The sequence below is a fragment of the Mixophyes fleayi genome, chromosome 8, assembly GCF_038048845.1.
Source record: "Mixophyes fleayi isolate aMixFle1 chromosome 8, aMixFle1.hap1, whole genome shotgun sequence".
NCBI lineage: Eukaryota > Metazoa > Chordata > Amphibia > Anura > Limnodynastidae > Mixophyes > Mixophyes fleayi.
The window spans coordinates 70801434-70823883 of record NC_134409.1 but is presented as its reverse complement, the minus strand read 5'-3'; the positions used below and the strand labels follow the sequence as shown (position 1 = coordinate 70823883).

The 22450-nt window shown below is 39.3% G+C and overlaps 1 long non-coding RNA gene across 1 annotated transcript in view; it reads left to right on the top strand.

The window, feature by feature from the left end:
* Positions 1-19581, top strand: part of LOC142099345 (uncharacterized) — a 258678-nt gene extending 239097 nt beyond the window's left edge. Inside the window, exon 5 of the long non-coding RNA XR_012678516.1 lies at positions 19283-19581. This is a non-coding gene — a long non-coding RNA (uncharacterized LOC142099345). The remainder of the gene's footprint in view (positions 1-19282) is intronic.
* Positions 19582-22450: the final 2869 nt, after the last annotated feature.

The window sequence follows — 22450 nt, the reverse complement described above, 5'->3', positions numbered from 1 at the left end:
TCAAAAAAATCCAATGAGTATTAGTTTATCTAAAATTAAATTGTAAAGTTTTGTTTAGCCCTTTGGGTGACAATGTGCATTGTTTGAAGATCCATAAAATCTATCTCTCACAGAAAATCCTGAATCTATCTCCCTTCTAACAGTGGGGTTAATAGATTCCACATCTGTGACACTCAATTCATGAGGATTTCCATCATGAGAACAATGACCAGAGGAATCCACCAATGCCAAGTTGAATATCTGAGAGTGCAAGACTCTTTGACCAATGAATGAAGACTTTACAATTACAACTGTGTGTCACTGTGATGTCATTACATTTGCAACTGTATTGTGTATAAATGTGAGCGCTGGTTTTTGGCGTTCTGATTCGAGCTTGAGTTGGTGCCAACTGTTGCTTATGTACACCAAACTTTGCCTTTTTATGCTATGCTAATAAAATCTTTTGTGCTTTGAAACCACAGCGATCACATTTGAAAATCTTTATTGGTAACGATAGTACGGATGCAACAAGCCACTGTGAGCTGAAAATTTGTTTATAATGTTTCACCTGTGTTCCATTATCACATTTTTTAATGTCTGGTTATCACACGCCAGGACTGCAGTTGGGTCCCAGCAGACTTCCCTGCTCTGAACATGGATGTTCCCCGATGCTGAACGTCGCATCCTTTTGATGATTGCGGCCATCTTGGATTTGGGTCTTCGACTCCTCCTCCTGGCAAATCTTTTGTTCCTTCTCGTCTTCGGAAAAGGCTTCTCCATTGGTTTCACGCTTCCCATTTCAACAGCCATGCAGGCTTTCTCAAAACCTTTGAAATCATCTCTCGGCACTATTAGTGGCCTACTCTCCAGATTGATTTGAAAGAATTTTTTGCTGCTTGTAATTCCTGCGCTCAAAGCAAGACTTCCCATCAACTCGCTCCTGGTCCTCTCCAGTCTCTTCCGGTCCCATCTAGGCCTCGGACACACAATAACATGGACTCTGTGACTGATCTTCCTCCCAGTAGAGGCTTTATCACTGTCTGGGTAATTGTTTGTCTAAGATGATCCACTTTGTCCCTTTGGTCAGACTTCCTTCTTCTCCAGCCGTAGCACAACACTTTGTACAGGAGATTTTCTGCCTACACGGCTGTCTGCTTGAAGTTGTATCTGACCGCAGAGTTCAGTTTGTCTCCAAATTTTCGCAAGCACTGTGTAACATCCTTAAAATTTAGCTAAATTTCTCCTCTGCTTATCACCCACAATCAAACAGACAAACGGAGAGTGTCAACCAGAATAACCAGGATCTTGAGACCTTCCTTAGAATCTTCTCCTTGGCCAACCAAGACAACTAGTCCGAACTGTTACCCTGGGCTGAGTTTTCCCTCAACAATTTGTTTCATGAATCCACCTCAATAACTCCATTATTTGTGGACTATGGTCTGCATCCTGTTCTTCCCAAGTTTTTAAATCTCCCTCCCACCCAGGTTCCTGCAGGAGATACTTTCCAGCGAGACTTTACCTCCATCTGGTCTCGAGTCGTGACTTGCTTCAGAAAATTTTCAGACCGTTGTAAAAGTTTTGCGGGCAGTCCCTGCACTTAAAGTGTCAGAAATTGTGTGGCTCTCCCCACGAAACATTCTTCTTAAAGTTTCATCTATGAAATTTTCTCTGCGATTCATCGGTCCTTAGAAGATTCTATGGGTTATTAATACAGTTTGTTTTAACTTACAGATCCCTGCATCTCTTCGCATCTCTAATTATTTTATGCCTCCTTACTTAAATAATTAATCATCAACAGGTTTTCTTCAGCAACACCTCCCTTCCAGCCAGGATTCAACAAGAAGAGTAGTTCAAGATCACTCAGATCCTTGATTCTAAGAAATCCTGGACTGGGATCAAATACCTGGTAGAAGGGCTTTGTACCCGAAGGACGTTCATGGGACAACGCTCTGGATATCCATGCTCCTGCTCTTCTACTGAGATTCCATTCCAAATTTTCTCTAAAGAATTCTCCTGGGTGTCCAATGGTCACCTTTAAATGGGGGGTACTATCACACACCAAGACCGCAGTCGGGTCCCAGCAGACTTACTTGCTCTGAGCAGGGATGTTCCCTGGTGGTGGCCACATGTGTAGACCTGATCTCCTCTTAAGCTTTCTTCCTCTCTGTCATTGGAGCTGCAATTACCTGCAGGATATTTAAGGTACAGTCAGGTGCCTGTTCTTGATGTCAAAACCCTGACTGTGAGAAGATGTCACTGCTTTTGCTCCTGCTTTATTTGTCTTGCTGTTCCAGCGATTCCTCAGTTCCTGTTCAGTGATACTCATTCACAGACATCACTTCCTCATGTTCAGCTCGCTTTCCCAGTGATTTCTCAGTTGATGTTCAGTGTTACTCATCCTCAAACATCACTTTCTCGTGTTCAGCTCACTGTTTCAGTGATTCCTTAGATGCTATTCAGTGCTACTCATCGTCAGACATCACCTTTTTGTGTTCAGCTCGCTGTTCTAGTGATTTTTCAGTTGCTGTTCAGTCCTATTCATCCCCAGACATCACTTTCTCGTGTTCAGCTCACTGTTTCGGTGATTCCTCAGTTGCTGTCCAGGGCTACTCATCCTCAGACATCACTTTCTCGTGTTCAGCTCACTGTTCCAGTGATTCTTCAGTTGCTATTCAGTGCTACTGATCCACAGCTATCCTCTTTTCAACTCCAGTTTGCAGTTCTACGACATCTCCCTGCAGAGTTCCCTCCAGTCCTATATTAACCAAATGGGTCATGTCTAACACTCCCCCAGAGTGCTGCAACCTGCAATCAGTGGCTACAAAGCCCATACCTCCTTGCAGAGGTTCCTAGTGAAGACAACCTTTCCCGTTAGAGTCTGCGTCTCTGGGTAGAGTAGTGGTGAGCTAGACAGACCCAGTGATCCTATACTCCTGCCTAGAACCGTGACACTGGCTGTTCTGACAGCGTACTGTAGTCCGCAGGGACACTGAAGTTCTTATATGACATACGTTGTATTACAATTGTAAAAACCTAGAATCTTAAAGCTTTCACCTGATACCTGGGAAACCACTTCCTTGTTTCTATTTTTCATATGTAGGCATGCTGTGCATCTCACTGTGCGACATTTAAAGTTGCCTTTTGGTTTTCCTAGAAAACCTATTAATTGTGGGTCTTTCTTATTAGCTTCTTTTATAGGTTTCAAGAAACTCGGAGCTAGCATATTCATCAAATTTTTCGTCTTTTTAAAAATGACAGTAGGTTGTTCAGAAATAAAAGTATTTAGAACATGATCTTGTGAATCTTGTGGGGCAGCACAGTGGCCTAGTGGCTAGCACTTCTGCCTCACAGGACTGAAGTCATGAGTTCGATTCCCGACCTTGGCCTGATCTGTGTTTGCGTGGGTTTCCTCCGGGTGCTCCGGTTTCCTCCCACACTTCAAAAACCTAGTAGTAGGTTAATTGGCTGCTATCAAAATTGACCTTAGTCTCTGCCTGTCTGTGTGTATGTATGTTAGATAATTTAGACTGTAAGCTCCAATGGGGCAGGGACTAATGTGAATGAGTTCTTTGTACAGTGCTGCGGAATTAGTGGCACTATATAAATAACTGATGAAGATGATGATCTTGTTTTAGTAGATTGTAATTTTTCAGCACAATACGTTTGATAGACTTTGACTTCACATTATAATTTGAAACAAATTTTAGCCCTTTACAGGTATTGGCTTATGTATTTAGAGATCTTTTATCTCTAACATTAAATCTTAGTCTAGAGTCCTAGCATACACAAGGGCACCCTCTAAAATGCCCTGGGGATCTCCCTTTTCCTCAAAAACCTTTATCATTCCCTTCTCTTGTCTTTAAAATGAGCTTTCCTTAGAAGAATTTCTCCTAATTGTTAGGAACCCCAACAGCCAGCAACACAAAACCCGGAGTCTACTCAGAAGTCTAGTTTTCGCTGGAGCCCCTAGTGGTGGGGACAGACTTGGCCGCAGACAGCTGAGGGTCGTGAGTTGTGCACTGACTGGGGAGAACCCAGCGATAGTGTAAAGGAGTAAATAGCAGAGTGAAATCCAGGCACAGGTCGAGGGCCGGCAGCAGACAGAATATCCAGTAAACAAAACCGAGGTCAGAGGTCACAGGCTAATCGGCAATGTAGGAGTCCAGGCAAAAGGGTCTAGGGGCACAGGCAATCAAACGAACTCAGGTAACAGGCAAAAGATGGCAACAATAAATCGAATCCAATAGTAACAAAAGCAAGAACTATAGCAGGCTAGTAGCAGCAAGCAGGAACTATAACCGGCAGGGGAGGATTGCCTCTCCCTGCCTTATAAATGCGCACTAGCCAATGGAAAGGGACTGGGGGCAGGACCTACATTTAGCCACCTGGCTAAGGTATAGATTAGCGCGCGCGCCCAGCTACTCTAATGCCGGGACACGGCGCTGCATCTAATAGCGTCCTTGGCAACGGTCGGGGTAAGGCGGAAGTGACGTCCCGGTCATCATGACGACGGCCAGGATGCCGGGAGACAGAGGGGAGCGAGTCGCGGCGGTGCCCACTAATTTGATTTAATTGACTTTTAGGGATATTCTTGAGGCAGGGTTTATAATGATTGCTATTAAAATCTATATAATTATTTACATCCATATTTTTGTGATCATTTTCAGCAATAATACGTAGCCTTGAACTGAGAGGGTCAAATCCAAAAATTTGACAGTCTGTGAAGTGCAAGGGAAAGTTAAATTATAATCATTATTGTTAAGATAATTAACAAAATACTGAATCAATTCACCTGTGCCATCCCAAATAATTAAAAGGTCATCTACATAGCGGTAATAGAACACCAGGTTCGCCCCAAAGAGACAGTCCCAGATATGCCTCTGTTCAATGTGTCCCATATAGATGTTGGCATAGCTGAGGGTGAACCTGAAGCCCATGGCCATTCCAGCAACTTGGAAATAATATTTAGAGAGAAACAAAAAATAATTGTGAGTGATAATATAAATGTTGGAATCAATAAGAAAACTTTGCTGTCCCTCTGTAAACCCATCAATAGTGGAGAGTGCTTCTCTAACAACCTCCACCTCTTTTCCATGTGGGATATTGGTATCTAATGTGACAGAAAGATAAGAAGGTCTCCATACTATATTGCAAAGTAATTTCAGAGTATGTGTGGTATCTTTAAAATGGGATCGCAGAGAGACAGCCAGGCCCTGAAAAAATGAATCAACCTGAAACTATGGGACGCCCTGGAGGTGATGTGAGGGATTTATGTATCTTAGGGTAATGGTAAAAAGTAGGTACAACATGGTGTGTGATAAATAATAGTGCGAACAATCTTTGGAAATGAATTCCCCAGTCAGGGCTGTGTCTAATAAAGCTTTTAGTTCTATTGCCTTGTTGGGTCCATATAAAGTGCCTTGTCGAAGGTGGTATTTTCTAATTGCCGAAAAGCTTCTTTTATATTTGTTATTATACTTATTATATTCTTTTGGTGGGAAAAGCCTTTCTCATGGAAATTTTAGTTCATTTTCATGGACAGCATCTTTTCCACATTTTGAGGAAGTAGCCTCCTACGCTGATTGCTGAGTAGGTTCACGGCTGTGCTGAAAACTCTTTCAGTGAGTACACACTGGAGGGTGGGCAGCTTAGGAGGTGCAAAGCAAGTTGGTACATGGGTCTCCAAATTCTCTTTTTTTCCTCCCAGTATGAAAAGGGACTATTTGATGTGTCTATTTCTATACTGTCATTAAAGTAATCATCCACCATCCTTTGGATGTTGATAGAAAGATCAGGTGGAGGCATGGCAGAGGTGTCACAGTTTTTGGTTAATTTTTTTAGACCAGACCTGGGGGTAAATGTATCATACTCCTATTTCTTCAACTCCCGTGAGTTCGGCGAGATGACAGCTAAAATTTAAAGCGGCGCTGCCTTGTAAAGGGAAACTTGCCTTTACAAGGCAGCACCGCTTTAAAATGTAGCTGTCATCTCGCCTAACTCCCGCGAGTTGAAGAAACCAGAGTATGATACATTTACCCCCAGATGTCAAAATGTTGTGCAGAGTCATCTGCATCATTCCTGGGTCTCTTAGGAAAGTTTTTCCAAGCAGCAGTTGAGTGAGAAACTGAAGGAGGAGATGCCGTCCTGTCACTTAACACTTGAGCTGTCATCTTGCTCACCAGGAGCTCCTTGCACATCTTGAGATCTGGGTCAGTTGGAAACACAGAGAAGACATAGCTCCTAAACCTAGGATCAAACACAGTCGTCAAAATGTAGTGATCCGATTTCAAGATTTTGATAACTTTTGGATCCTGGCGAAGAGAATAAATTACTTGATCTACAAGTCTGACATACTTAGCGTAATTGCTTTGTTTCACCTCCTCCTTCAGATTTTCAAGCTGCTTTTTCAAAAGTCTAGATACAGGAGACACTTGGCTCAAGCTAGCAGTGTCTGAAGTTACTTCACAGTTGACTACTTTGAATGGTTTCAGCACCTTGCACAACATGGAAAGTTTTCTCCACTGCGCTTGAGTAAAATAAACTCCCCCTCATTTCCCAATGTCATGGCTTGTGGAGTAAGCGTGGATGGCTTTTCGTGGTTCCTCCATCCTCAGAAGCATATACAGGGTGGAATTCCACCTTCTTACCACCCACTTGCTTCAGTTGGTGGCAGGGCAAATTAAATTATTTTTGTAGCTACTGCAATCCCCAATCTACCATCTGTTATAAATCCAGGGATCCTTGGCTTGGCAAAATAAGAAAACCCTCATATACGATGCAATACTAGCTCCTAAGTGCTCCCAGCGCAAATGAGCTCTTAGTGGCGGTTGAGTCATATATAAATAACACTAGTTAAAAGCCTGTCAAGATGCCCGAAAAAAATAAGAGTAAGAACATGTTGGACCCTTTTTTGGTTAAATTCTGCGCATCCTTTATCCCACAAATATAGAATCAACTACCGGCTCCAAAAAACAAAAATTAGAAGTTTCCACAATTCCTATTTCACAAATATTTATATATATATATATATATATATATATATATAAAAGACAAAAGGAGACAGAAGTGCCACGCATAGTGTATTAAATGACCAACAATTAGTCTTCTCAGTGTAACAAACAAGTGAATTGGCCTCGTACCAAAAAACGAATTATAAACAGCTTATCTGTAATTAGATTCCCGACATCCTATATAGTAAGAATCCTTAATGTCCAGTCCTTATGGCTCCAGATATTCAGATCACTATGGACTCAGAACAGAACTATTATGGTGTAGTATGCCAAATAAGGCTACCAACAATTCCTCAAAAATGGGTACCAACATGAGCTCATATCAAATTGATCCATAAATTTTTTTTATTACAAAGATAAAATAATTTATATATATATAAAATGCGCCCGTACATAATATATAACATATATAGGCTTATCTGCAATCTTTCCTGATGGTAATCACGGATCTCTCAAAACCACCTGGCCGAGGTAGATATGGTAATTCACGGAAAGAATCAGAAAACGCCTTATCCCCCTCAACGCGTTTCGTCACTCGACTTTTTCAAGAGGATTCCGGGTATGTAGTATAGTATGTTAGTCCAAATGTCCAGTTTATATGGTCCCACAAAGCACAAACACCTGTAAGTATCATTATCCGGAGATCCGGCCGGGCAAAGCAATATGACATCACTTCCGGTGACGGGCCCTCCGTCACTTCCGGTATCGGAAGGTCTGTCACTTATCAAAGTAAAACATTTTTTCATATTATTGGATACATATTACTTCCGCATTATAACTATATTACAGCTTGCTTATACACAACACTAAGAAAGTAACTTTATCGAAAAAACGAGCCTCCTCATACTTATCAATAGAACCATTCACATATCATATTATCGTCCTCATTTTTGTACAATGGAGAGCGCCATTTTGTACTTTGATTTGCTGTTAATTCTTGGTTGTATTGTGTACTAATTGATGCTTGTAATACATATTTAATAGATGCTTGTATGTATTGCTTTAATGCCCTATGTAACTACGAGGGGATCTATTTAAAAATGGCTTCCGTATGGTTAAGTGGTATAATCCACTAGATTCAGTTTAAAGGAAACTCAGATTTCTCTGCTAGAGATAGAAAAATCAATAAACAGGTAGAAACCTATGAGAGAGAGATAGTAGAAAATAAGAAGCGAAAGCTATCGAGAGATATTGCAGACTATAAAAACGATAGGATTAAGACCTATAATAATAAAAGAACAAGAACCTACCAGAAAGAACCAGGATCCATGGAGATCCATAGAAATAGGACATTTGAAACTGATAATCACGATAATTACTCCAGATCAAATTATAAAGATCGGAGAAGAGACAGAAATAAAAATAAAAATAAAAATAATCACTTTGAGACTAATAATCAGTATAACCCCTCCAGATCTAATTTTAGGGGTGAGAGTAGAGATAGAAAGAGGAACTTCTATCCAGATAAGAATAAGGCAGAATCTGCAAGAGGTTTTGAGAAATCCTCTCCATCTAGAGATGAACAGAGGCCAAGAAGAAAAGATAGCTATCAACAGTTAGGAGCTAGACCTAAATATCAAGAAAACATATCGAACAGGCATTTTTTAGAGAGGGAGGACTCATGGGGGACTTATGCACAGTGAAATCGTTACGAAACACTGACATACAGAACCCCAAAAAGGTCAAGAGATCGAGAGGAAACAGAGGAAGAAAGAGATCCCAAGAGACACCAACCAGCCAAACGAGCATAAAAGGAATTTTTAACCTCTCTAGTAAACCCCTAGATAGAGGTCAAATAAGTCTTCTGTCAAGGGGTCTGAAGTTTGCACCTAGTACAGACTCCAACTTATTTGACCTGTTTACAGAGCTCAATAAATACACTAGGGCTCTCTGTAGACAACGGTTCTTTGCATCCAAAAAGATTATACAAAATGGAAAAGAAGATCATCCAATTATATTAGATATTGGGGATTCTGAAGGTCTAACCATTCTAGAAAATTTATGGGAAGAAAACAATGTAGAAGAAATCGACAATATACCCCTGTTTGACATTAATAGTCAGCTAGATCAATCTAAGAAAAAGAAATTTAGAAACAAATCAGAATTCTACCCCACCCATCAGAAAAGTTTATCTATTCAGGTTTTCTATCAAAATACCTTAAAAGATTTTAAGATGTTATGTAATAATGGTACTCAAGATAGAAACAAACCAATAGGGAGGAAAAATCTATCTAAATTAGAGAGAAAGGCCCTAAGAACTTTACAAAATGATACTTCGTTGATAATAAAACAGGCTGATAAGGGGGGTGGAGTTGTTATACTGGATAAGTCTGATTATATTAAGGAGGCCATGCGCCAACTAAAGAATTATATGTTCTATTGTGTACTAAAAGGAGATCCCACTGGTTCTTATCAAGAACAGCTAAGATCCCTTTTGGACAATGCACTGATTGATAAGGTAATTTCAAGAGACGAATTTGATTTTTTTGTTTCATAAATATCCTGTTATTCCCATTTTTTATTATTTACCAAAAATACATAAGTCCCTTACCCAACCCCCCGGAAGACCGATCATTTCCGGAATAGGTTCCCTTACATCTAACCTTTCCTGTTATGTTGATCATCATCTTCAGAAACATGTTACTGTATTAAAATTATATATTAGGGATACTATGCATATTCTTGAACTAATAAGACACATAAAATGGAAACCAGGTCTGGCATTTCTAACCTTAGATGTGCAGGCCCTCTATGCACATATTCCCCATGATAAAGGGTTAAAGGTTATTAAAGAGGTTTTGAGAAGAGATCAGGGCATCTCAACAGAGTGCAGTGATTTTCTTCTAAATGCCATAGAATTTATTTTGACCCATAATTATTTTTCATTTGATTCGGTTCTATATCTACAGACCATGGGGACGGCCATGGGCACCAGGTTTGCCCCGAGCTATGCCAATCTTTACATGGGGGCATTTGAAGAATGTCACCTGTGGGGTGGCCCGTTCGGGGCGAACCTGGTGCTCTATGGCCGCTATATTGATGATTTATTTATAATTTGGGAGGGGGGTTATGATTTGGCTTTGCAGTTTGTAAACTATTTAAATTCTAATGATTATAATTTAAAATTTACCCATCAGTTCAGCTTGGTAGAAATGAATTTCTTGGATGTGACCTTCTCTTTGGAGGATGATAGAATTATATCCAATAACTATAGTAAACCGGTGGATTCTAACTCATATCTGCACTATACCTGTGGCCATCACCGCCCTTGGGTGAATAATATCCCCAAAGGACAAATGAGTAGAATCCGTAGAAATTGTACCAGGTTGGAAGATTTTGAAACTCAAGCAAATATATTACAACAAAACTTTACAGATAGAGGGTATCCAATAGCATTGGTTGAAGAAGCGAAGAAATCAGCTTTTAGTAAAAATAGAGAAGATCTTCTAATCCCAAAAATAGAAAAGAAAGATAAGTGGAGAATTTGGGGACAAAATAATTCATTATGTTTTGTCTCAAAATTTAATAGTAAATCCATGACTATTAAAAAGATTATCGGGGATAATTTCAGGTTTCTAAAGCATGATAATATCCTGCGGGACTTGATAGGAGAGAGACCTAATATTGTATTTAGAAAGAATCGTAATTTAAAGAATTTTTTGGCTCCTAGTTTCTTTAAACCTGAAATGAAGTTAAACATAGAACCATCCTGGATACCATCAAAACCTGGAGGTTGCTTTAGATGTAATAAGAAAGTTTGCCTCACGTGCAAACATATTACCAATGGGGCAAAAGAAGTTATATCCACCACTAACAAGACAGAATATAAAATCACCGAATTTATTAACTGTGAAACAGTTTATGTGGTTTACGTGTTGAAGTGCCTGTGTGGCCTTTAATACGTGGGAAGGACCACTCGCCCATTAAAAAATAGATTTAGAGAGCATCGTTTAAACATCATTAAAGGAGTTTTGACACATGGGGTTTCCAAACACTTCGCTGAGAAACATAACAGTGATCCATCCCATATTACCCCTATAGGATTAGAGAAAATAGAGTGTACTTTTAGGGGGGGTGATAGATATAGCAAACTGTGCCGGAGTGAGGCTATGTGGATTTTTAGATTACAAACTATGTATCCTGAAGGCCTCAATGAGACGATTGAATTTAACGATTGGCACTGTTAAAAGGAACGTATGAGAATTGGTATTATTTTATTTTAATTTTTATTTTAGTTTATATTATATATGCATATGTATGGTCTCATCGTATTATTGAATGTATTTTTTAGGTATTTATCCTAACATCCAGGGCAATAGATAATGATGCAGAATTCCCTCATGAGGAATTTATGAATTTATTTATTTATTTATATTTTTTTATGTATTATTTTTTTTATTTATGTATTATTTCTTTGGAGATATATATATGCATGTTGTGTTTATGTATATTGTTTATTATAGAAAGAGATGAGAAGATAAAAACTCTATATAAATATAGAATACAAAATATATAAAAAAATACAAATAAAAAATAAACAACAAAAAAGAATAGAGATTACCCTTTCATGATACTCACCGAAGGGGAGTGCTATCATTAAGCCTAATTAGGCAATGAATGTGCGATATCCAATGAGATTGGAATCAGAGATACATTTAAGGAATCAGAGACATGGAAGTTTAAGAGGCTTGAGAAAGTCCACAGGTGGTGGACGAAACGCGTTGCCTACAATTCATCTGATTCTACACCTATCTACACTTATTGACTGTCTTCCGAATGGACTAGACGATTTACAACAGGAACTCTTTTCAGCCGTTTTTCTGTTACATGGAATTTATACAGGTGCGCACCTGCAACATCATTAGGAGCTCATTATAGCCAAACGTGAATCGGAGAGCCAGCGGAGAGCCAGCGTGAGTTTGTGGTCTGTGTGGAGCGACAACAGAAAGACTGTGAGTGCATATTTTGCTAATTTCTCCCGATCCATCTCAATTATTGGCAAATCTCCGTGGCTTTAGTAGTTTTATTTGTCTGGATGGCTACGTGTATACTTCATTAGACCCAAAGTGTCAGTTATCTGGAGGAGAGATATCGGAGTTACTGCGGGGAGTTTCTCCTGCTACATTACACACTTGATTGAACCTCTAGAAATATCCCCTAAGCTCCGTTTATTATATTTGCTTCATCTACGGCTATCAAATATATTCTACCTGGAACGTTATTTGTCTTGTGGAGGAATTAATATACCAATCTCAAATGTCTACAGTAGAATTATGATATTCTAAACGCTTTTCCCTGGAAATGGGATCTAGCTAAGATCTGTCTATGCTTATAAATTCAAAGAGATTTATTTTACTTCTACTACTGACTTTCACTAGTGGTCTATTGCTAATGTGATTGATGGTCTTTACAACCTATATTAGTTCTATTGGCGTTGCACTAGGTGTAACGAATAATGGTTTCCAATTAATGCATACATCTCTCTACTGTTCATTTCTGAAGTTTTATATACCTTTTTACTGAAGAATGTGATTTTTTATTGTGTAATAAAACGTTGTACTGTATTCCATATTGCCCTGGATAGTCATTTAACTTATCACTCAGATAAATCATCGAGGGAGATTCACTACTCTGGAATCATTTTTCAGCGCTGTTATATATTATTTTTTTATTTTTTTTATTTTGATATCCTCTGTTTTGGGATGTGACACCATCCTTATACAGCTGCGTTATCTGATTCCACTGAGTGTTTTTTAATTTTTAAATGAAATTTTCTTAGCGCCAGGTGACTGTTTTGTTGGTTGACATGTAAGTTTCAACCATGTAAAATCTTTCCGGTAATAATGACGTCATTTGTAAAGGACAGAGTTGCCTGATGCCTTGAAAAAGATTACTATGTAATCGAAACGTGCTGGTTATCAGGACTATTCACCTGTTGCAATGAGGCTACCGTATTCCTCACCCCTCGTATGTGCGGAGAAAGCCGGCTCTCTGCTGTTACATCTTACATGCTCGTTTCCAACTAAGTCAGGGTAAGCGGCCATCTACTACACAAGTTATGCAAACTATTATTTTTTATATGTCTGTCAGGTTTTGACTTCTGTGTTTGGGATGTTATATGTTATCATGTTACTGTATCAATAAATACGCTATAAAGGTGATACACTATTAGCGTTTTTTCATCCCATATATGTTCACATGAGGATTGTGTAATCCGGATCACCTGGATCTAATTAAACAAGTGAATCGTTGAGAGATTCTATACACACTGTTTACCGGAGACTATCCAGTTTATACATATAAGTTGTCTTTACAGAGAGAATCTTGTCAAAGGAATGTTTCACTATTCGCATTTGACATCTACAGCGTGTAAGTGTACATCTTGGAGGGGGTCCTTTCCCACTAAGGTGGCGGATAACACATCAATTTTGGGTACTGCATGCTTTACTAAGACACCTATATTTATTATTATTTAACATAGATATATATTGTGCGCTTTGATGTCTTATCTCTTTTTTTTACGAACCCCGGATCTATGATATGTACCGCTATCTAAGGAACAAGTTATTAACGTGAACAGTACAGGCTAAATTGAAACTTTTTTATAAGAGGAATACATCAACTTTTCATTTCCTGCTTTATGACTATTGAGTACGGAAACTATTACAGATAGAGGACATATCAATTTGATTGACTTTATTTCCTGATTTAAGAAAAGTTATTTTCATAATCTTTTGGTTTTATTAACCTGTCATTGTATAGCGCCGTTCCTGTATATACTCAATATTTCAAGTCTTTGGTCTACTCTATTGGATTGAAGAAGTTTATAAAGGAGGCTGCTTGCCATTTTTTTTGCGCTGTATATCCCTGTATTATATTGTATTTTCACAGCATTAAAAGCAGCAGAGGTCGATGAGAATAAATAAGGAGAAGTGACCTTGTTGTCAGAGAGAAGATCGTTGGTTACTTTGGTCAGTGCAGTCTCAGTGATGTGAACTTATGGAAGTCAGTTTGAAGGGGTCAAAGAAGAAGCGAAATGAGAAGAAGCTTATGAGACAGACATAGATAAACCACTCAAATAGTTTGAAGGTGATTGGGAGCAGAAAAATTGGGCAGTAATTGGAAAGGCAATGGAATATTTTTTGAGGACAGTCGAAACAATAGCGTATTTAAAGGATGAGAGTAGGAATCTATTACTCACTAGTAATTAGCACTTTCTTTAATTGATATGCAATCCATTATCAGCACTTGTATAGACAATCAAAATATTTAAAAAACTGTATATCTATATTGTTATATAACCATGGATAACAAATGGATTTAGATCAATTCCGTAGTGTAATTCAAAGTGTTATGTGCCGCGGCAGCACACCAAGCCACCACAACTCACTGTAAACTCCCGGACCGTGTCACTTACGCTTTGTCTTGGCCGTCATCTAGGCAATGGCCAGGATACTCAGCTAGTTAGTGCCGCTTCCCGAAATAGAGAGCCTCCTGGGGCTGATTATCCCTGCGGTGTCCCCTCTTCTTTGATTGGTTCTCCTAGGTATTTAAGGCTGGGAGGGCTTAGCCTCCCTGCCGATTATAGCAAGGATATTGTCTGTTCCTGACCGATACTGTTGCTGTGTACCTGTGTTTCTGTGAATACTTTGCAGTACGTCTGATTAACCTACTGTTGTCACCCCTGGCCTGTTTATGGACTTCGCTTGTATTCTGATTGCCCTGACCTTTAGCTCTGTTCTCTGAATATTCCTGGTTACTGCCAGCCCTGACCCTTTGGCCTGTTCCTAACCTCTCTGCCTGCTATGGACCCCTGACCTAGGCTTACTTCTGACTAGCCGTTCCTATGTTGGCTACTGCCTTCTATCTACCTGCTGCGGTAATACATATAAGCTTACACTATGCTAGAGTTAAGACCTGGGGGCATCCAAGTACCTGTGAGTGCAACATTTTCTACAGGAAAGGTGGCTTCTAAAGGTGAACACATCTATTACTAGTTCTGTAAGCTTATGTCAATATCTGCGAGCCGTAATACAAAATCCATGGGTCCAGGGGCAAAATTGTAAACTTGTTCTCACTGACACTTTTGCACCATTAAAAACAGCACCCACACAACATGCCTACCTCATTCACGGATATTTTATTTGTGATGACTGTCTTTTTGGTGGCTCTCTGAATGCTGTCCCACATGGCTTCTTCATGACCCCTTATGTTTTCTTTGTCTCTTGACATTAATATTCCCCTCTTCCATTATCCCTTGTGTGTCAACCTCCATGTATATCCCCCCAGGGGTGCTGAGAGACATCTTGAGCCCTGGTGCTGCCACTTCTTGGCCCCCCTTCAGGCTAGGCATGCAACCTGGGGGGTGTGGCCACATGGAAACCCCCATGCTGTGTATTCAGCTCCAGCAAAAGCCTATTACTGTGCATGTAACTTAGAATGCTTGTGACAATGCAGACCAATATAAAGCAATTGGCCTGCTTTTAAAGTGGCTCATCTGGCATTATAGATGGAGCCAGAGGCCCATCTACCCCCCACACATAATCTACCACTGCAGGCTCTCTAATGGATGCCAGGATAATTTGTACTCACCCATCCCCTCTCTTGGCAAAGCTATTTGCCAGCCTCCCTCCTTGTTACTATGAAAACAGCTTTCAATACAATTTAATTTGAGCCATGTAGGCAGTTTTGCATGGGAAAGTTCATTTATATTTGCAAATAAACCAACATAATTAAAACATTAAAAAGGCAGAAATGTGACAGATAAATTTAGCCCACATGTCCAACTATTTGTATCGCTTATGGTTTAAATGAAACCCCATGAAGTAGCATTTTAGAAAAAAATGGAAATAAGGGAATGGTCTAAATGGGCTGGTAGTAGGACCTTAATGCATAGCTCCCAGTTGTTCTAATGTAGGCGGGAAAGTGATGAGACATCTCAATTTTATATATTTCTTGTACATGTCCTGGTGATGTCATCTGTTTTTGCTAATAAAAAGTGAATTTTGTACATCATTGACATGCCCCTGTTTATGTTTTGTTTTATGTAGCAGAGGCTGTGTATTTCAGAACTGAATAACCTGCAAGAAATAAATCCTTATATTTCACTAAATAAGTCCACAATGCTCTCTTTTACTCTACTGCAACAATTTATTGTGTTAGAATGGAGGTGCCTCTTTAATTTAGCAGACAGAATTTGTGTGACAGTTTTGCAGGCTTGCTGTACAGAAATGTATTGCATAGATTAGTGTTTTCTTTCACTGGGATATTGTGATGTCCCAATAATTCAAACACATATAAGGGCAAATGTATCAAGCTGAGAGTTTACCGGCGGGTTTAAAAAGATTCTAGCTATCATTTTGTAGAATGTACTAAATAAATGATAGCTAGAATCTGATTGGTTTTTCAAACCCGCCAGATAACTCTCAGCTTGATACATTTACCCAATAGAATCAGTTTTTTGACCTGTAGGAATTCCCCACATAAGGAAATTATCCTAAAGATAAGAGGGGGGCTTCAAAAGTTTGTAGCGGAGTGGGGAAGTAATACATTGCTTTCTGATAGAGCTGCAGTGGAAAGCCAGGGTAACAATGAACAATGCATTTTACCTCTTTGATTCTGAATTTAAGATTTAGATTTTAAGATTTATTTTTGGGCCTTATAACTGCAACCTGATTTGCTCTCCCTATACTAGCTAGAAGTAGCCAGTTAAATTGTAAGGTATATTTTTGGGGTTGCACTAGTTCTCGTAATGTAGCTTTAGAAATAATGATGGACTTTTTTCAATATTTGACAGTTTCCATATTTAAATCTAATAAGATTAGATATATTTCTTTCAAACTGGAAAAAATAAACAAATTGAACTTGGATAGACTAAAAAATAGAAAACTTAATCCTGCGCTGAACATGAAGTATGCAATTATTTCACTGATTCCAAGAAAAATAAAGGATCTGGAAGCCAAAAATTGTTGCTGCTTAAAGGACTGGAGGGTTAAGAAGTTTTAAACTATCACTTTAATGAGATAGTAAAAGAAAAAAAAACCTCGCCACATACACTGAATTCGTATTCTGCTTTATCAAACACAAGGCAACAGCTCAGCATTTACATGTCCATTAACACCAAATGATAAGGTGTAAAGCAAGCAGCTGTCAGATGATGCGTAGCAGATGGGAAAGGCAGGATACCTAATATCATATGTCAAAGAAATGCAGGTGCTAAACAACATTTGATCTATAGATCTACTGGTTAGAGCGGTCCATATAGCCTGAAGCTTATAAATTAATTGAATTCAGAATCACAAAGGTTTTCAAATACAATATTTATTGTGACACTATGAAATCATTTAAATACAAACAATGGGAAATTGGAAGAACTTCTGTTTTGAAATAAACATTTTGAGTGATGCTATTCTTTTGTCTATGTATTTTGTCTTAATTTATGGTTATGTACATATTTTATTGTTGAACACTTTCAGAGTGGATCAAGTGACAAATGAGCAGGGTCTGTACGAAGTACAAATGGACAGCTTATAACGACCACAAACCGTGTTCATTCTATATGGAAAATTTGTTTGAATAATCTTTAAGTAAAGATTGAACAGACAAAATAATTAATTTAGTATTAATTTTAATCATCATTAAATACAAATATAATGAAAGAACAAAAAGGAAAGAAATGCCAAAAACAGTAGAACGGTATAATTAAGATGACCTAGAGCAAATTATTTTCATTTATTTATAAGAAATGCAAGTATGTTTGTAGTAAATAAAGGGGCCTATTTATTACGGCATAAACCATGTGGAAATGTCTTTTTTGCATGGTTTAGACATTTTTAAGTAACATAGCAATTTATCAAATCTTAGAGATATCTCCTGCATTAGGCAAAGTATCATATAATACCAAAGTCCCCATAATTTTCAATGGTGACTGCGGTCTGGTTAAACTTATCAAGCTTTGAAAATCTTGACTTTTTGGAGCTTGACCGTGTTGGCTAACGCCATCTGAATCCTATAAAGCATCCTGAGAGAGGGATCTCCGGCATCCTTTCTGCTCTCTCCTGTGTTAATTACTGGTATTGTCCCTTGTGCATACACAGCTCTAGGTCACACATGCGCATTAAAGACCTTATCAGAACCCAAAGTTTTCATTAGAACAGGGTCATTGCTTGGACAGCCTCCTATAAGATGCTCTGTCCGGACATGAGATTAATGGTAAATTGATGTGATGACAGATATTACTTAACGGAGAAAAAATCTGAATAATCATAAATAGGCCCTATTGTATATAAAATTTACCCTTAATATGGTTGGTGCCAATATAGCTTCACTGGGTAAAAAAAAGTCCACTTGAAACTAATGCCCTCGTGTTGTCTGTATGGTCCTTGCTACGAAAAGTTTTTTTTATATTGTCTTTGGATCTATTTATATATATTAATGAGGTCATTTCTAAGGCATTTTATTTCTAATATAAATAGACCCAATTTTCCTAACACCTCTTTATAGTTTAACCTTTCCATTCACTTCTTTAATGAATGTAACAACTACTGATCTAAGCCCAAGATCCTAAATTTATCTACGAACATATTTATCTGTGCCAAAGAGTACACAGCACTTCACATAAAAAATAAATATGAATGCCATTCAACTGTGTGATTTTCAGTAGACTTCTATCAAATTGATCAATATGCTCACCTGCTTACCTGGGCAGTGGCATGTCCCCTGTCCGGGGTTCCTTCCTATCATTACTTGTACTGAGGAATGTGAGAAGATGGCGAGTGAGGAGAAGGTGTCAGTGGGGGTTGCAGCTATGGAGACAGAGACAGAGTCAGATGGTGCTGGTTCTGGAAAAAATGTTGTAAAAGTTATGGTGAGGGATGGAGATGCTCAAGAAGAGCAAAGAGCGAAGCCAATGAGCCCAGGAGAGGTGGAGATGATGGTAAAAGTACTGGATCAGTACGACTACAACATTAAAAAAAGTGAGTAGCACGTGTAGTGTACCTGTTTGAACGACTTTATGTATTTCATTCTAGTTTCACACGAAGCAATGCAAATGCCTGATTTGTAACATAGATTATTTTTGTCAAAATGAAGAATTAACGGTGAGAAAGCCTGTTTAGATACCACTGATGCCACTAATGTAACACCTGTTATCAAACGAGAAAAAATTGATGTTGAATACCAAGATATGAAAGAAGTTATACACAAAGGTATTTCAGTGAACATGTGTAGACAACTAAATGTTTTGGGCATATACCTGTATCGTTATAATAACCAAAATGGCATCTGTTTTGCAGAATATTTGGAGGTTAAGCGCGCTATTATTTCGATTGTGCCAGAGGGACCACAATATAAACTGATCTCCAGCAGTGCACAAGGTGAGCAAATGAGAGTATTTCTGGTGTTGGATATAGATTACAGATATAGAAGTTTAATAGTAAACATTTTTTATTTCCTTGTTTCGTAGGTAAAGAAATCAAAGGGAATATAAACCCAAGCAACATCAAGAAAAAAATTAAAAACCTTGAGTAAAATTTTGTTGAAATGTGTATCCTGTTTGGAACTGTTCTGCCACAAACCACTAGCACCTTTAAAGTGTAATACTATTTTCTCGCCTTGTCATATTCTGCATTCAAAATTTTTGTACTTTGCCTGCAATAAAACTGTCGCATTAACACTGTGAGGTTTATTCTGGGTATTTTACAAATATTAGTTACTAAAGGTTAATATGACTTTATTAGTTTAATAGTTTATAAAGGTATAAGTTTATAAATAGGAATAGGTTCCCAATATAGATGCAAAGGGTAATAACATACGTGCTTTACACAAGTATAATGGTCTGCAACCAGACAGGTGCAATACACCTGTATACAAAACACAAGTCAGTGATATGCGGATACCGCACCACGTGGGACTGGTACAGGCATCACAAATTTACATACACATGCCCCCCAGGTCGAGGAAGTATCGGAGGATTGTTGTGGATCGGTCAGAAATTTATACACACTACGCAACGGAAAAGGAGATTGGAACGAAAATATTGAACAGTACGACCAACCAAATGAGGCGACAATCGTCCATTTGGGCAGACTTTCGACCATCGTGTCACTACACACACTGACCCGACTTTTGAACGAGCGCTCATATGTCGGCTGGTTAAGCCGATTATTGGACAAAAACCCTGTAGTGTGTACCCAGCTTTAAGAAGCATGTTCTGCATTAACATCTTGATTTAGATTATCAGACAAATCCAATATAAATGGTACAGTAAATACAGGTTACGCAAGTAGCGTAGCGCATGCGCAATGCGCTACATTAATTGCGTAAGCGCTAGATACAGTACTATGTGATTTCCCCACTAGCGTGGGAAAATACCATAATACAGTAGTTAGCTCTTACGCAAACAGCGTAAGAGCATTGCGAAACGGACCTCCTACTAGGTAGGAGGTGTTTGCGGCGGCTCCTGTTTTTTTTTATTTTTTATCTTCAAGCAACACTAAAGAGTCGGGATGTACAAATATGTGCCCCTTCTGGGTGAAGAGTTCCTGTTGGCAAAGATTCCCTTATGGAGGTACAAATGGCTGGGACTGGGGCAAGCCGGCAAGATGGATTTACAAATAATAAGTGACATTGGAGCAAGAAAGAAGGCATCATCGGTAAGTATTTGGGTTTTATTATTTTAATAAATACTTGTGGTTTAAAAGAGGGTGGTTAGTGTCTTTATTGTGGGTTTTATTATTTTTAATAAATGTATGTGGTTTATAAGAGGCTTTGTAAACTTTTTTCTTTGTGGAACTACAGGGCCCAGCAAGCCAGGGATGTCAGGGCATGTTGGCACTTGTGGTTCTCCAAGTGCCAACATGCCCTGGCTGCCGTGGGTATGCTGGTGCTTGTAGTTATACAAGCACCAGCATGGCCACACTGTTTTTGGCAACCTGGCTGGCTGGGACTTGTAGTTCCACAAACAAAATTGGTGTCAGTTTGTTTTTTTTACTACTTTACGCCGTATTACCCTACTACCCACAGCCCAGGGGTGGTAGGAAGAGCCCTAGTGCTATCAGCACTGGGCTGGTTCTTTCTAGGGGGGGGGCCCGCTCGTTTTTTTCAGCGGACCCCACTCTCTAGGGAATCCAGCCCAGCGCTGAACAGTCTAGGGTTGGTTAGTCATTATGGCAGGGGGACCCCTGCTGCGCGTCTCCCTGCTATAGTGCCGCCAACCCTGGCTGGTTTGCCTACTGCTGGTAAAGTGAAAATCGGGGGAACCCCACGCAAAATTTTTCCCCGATTTCCACGGGAGCAGCACTAGGGTTAAGCATAAATAGCGGGGGGACCTCACGCTTTTTTTGTTTTTCAACTTTTATCTGTTCTTTACCATTTTAACACTGTCAGGGCAGTATAACAGTGATGTGTTTGTACAACACGCTGCTATCAAGCAGCGTGTTGTATCTGGCGTGTTTTGAAGTAAACTCTCCTGAGTTTGCTAACTCGCAGCTTCATACATTTGAGAGCTGTATAGCTGCAGTGGCAAACAGTCGGGAGTTTGATCACTGGCGATTTTGCAAACAGCGATTTTGACAGAAGCACAACTCTGGCGATTTTGTATGAAATCTCAGCTTCATACATCGGCGAGTTTCAACTCTCCTGAGAAAATCGCTGGAGTTGCAAACTCGCAGCTTGATACATTTACCGCTAAGTCTACTAATACTGCTTTCTTACTGCCGCCCCTGCAATTTCCCAGGTTTTTCAAGCCAAGTTTTTGCCGAGGCACAGAGCGTCCCAGCTCAGAGACCCCGTTCACACTGCACCTTGGACCCGGGAATTTCCTGGATAGACCCCATTCATATTGAACACGGGTCTGCCCTGGAAATAAGTGTGAGTCATCACAAGAGGAGCTTTCATTGGCTAAAAAATACTGAGGTCATTTAAAGGGGAATAGTTTTTTTGCACACAAAGAGGAGATCAAAGTGGGTCGTGACTGTTCACAGTATTGCTTTCATCATGGCCGACGAGTCACTATTGGGTAGCCCAGAGTTCCTGTTTTATTGCGTTTATTTGCTGTTTTATACAGCAAATGAGAGCTTGATGCAGCTGCACAGTGTCATTTCAGGAGGAGAAAGGAGCAATTTCTGGCACAGAGGAAGAATATTCAGCGTCTGTATATGCACAGGAGGAGAGTTTTTCTCAGGGCCAGCGTCCCAGACACCCAATCAGCTGCTTTTGTGAGACCCGGGTTGAAAAACCCAGCTCTCACCATTCACACTGCAGGCTAACCAGGGCCGACACTGGAATTACCCCACCAAAAGTCCCAGCTCTAATTCCCGGGTTTTCCGACCCAGAATTTTTCACTAGCACCATTCATACTGCGCCTACCCGGGTTTTTCAGGCAGTATGAATGGGGTATTAGTGGCACTGAGACCCTTATGAATTACAATACGTGAACTGACTTGATATATTGCTAAAATTAA